Below are 407 nucleotides of genomic sequence, written 5' to 3'. Positions count from 1 at the left end.
GTGGCCCTGAACATTGGCCTGCATGGGCCAGATGACAGAAAAGAGAACATATTCAAAGTCAGCATTAATGTCAAGGTGGGTGGGGGTGTGGATGCATAATTAGCAAGAAAAGTAACCTTGGCAATTACTTAAGTGATCAACACAAGTATGTAGGCTTGACCAGAAGAGGGTTCATGTTTAGGGAAAATAGCAACAATCACTATCAAGGTGGCATTATACTAAGAATGGGATACTGGGATGGAGAAGTACAACATTCAGGAACCCTGCAGGCCTACACCTGCATTAATTCTATCCCCTTCCACACTCTACAGCTAAAGATGGGAAAGAATTTGGACAACACTCAAGGGACAGCCACAGAAGTAATTAAACTAGGCTGGGACGTGGGAATTGAAGACTCCTACAAAAAG

The sequence above is a fragment of the Diceros bicornis genome, chromosome 33, assembly GCF_020826845.1.
Source record: "Diceros bicornis minor isolate mBicDic1 chromosome 33, mDicBic1.mat.cur, whole genome shotgun sequence".
NCBI lineage: Eukaryota > Metazoa > Chordata > Mammalia > Perissodactyla > Rhinocerotidae > Diceros > Diceros bicornis.
Note: the sequence above shows the minus strand (reverse complement) of the source record.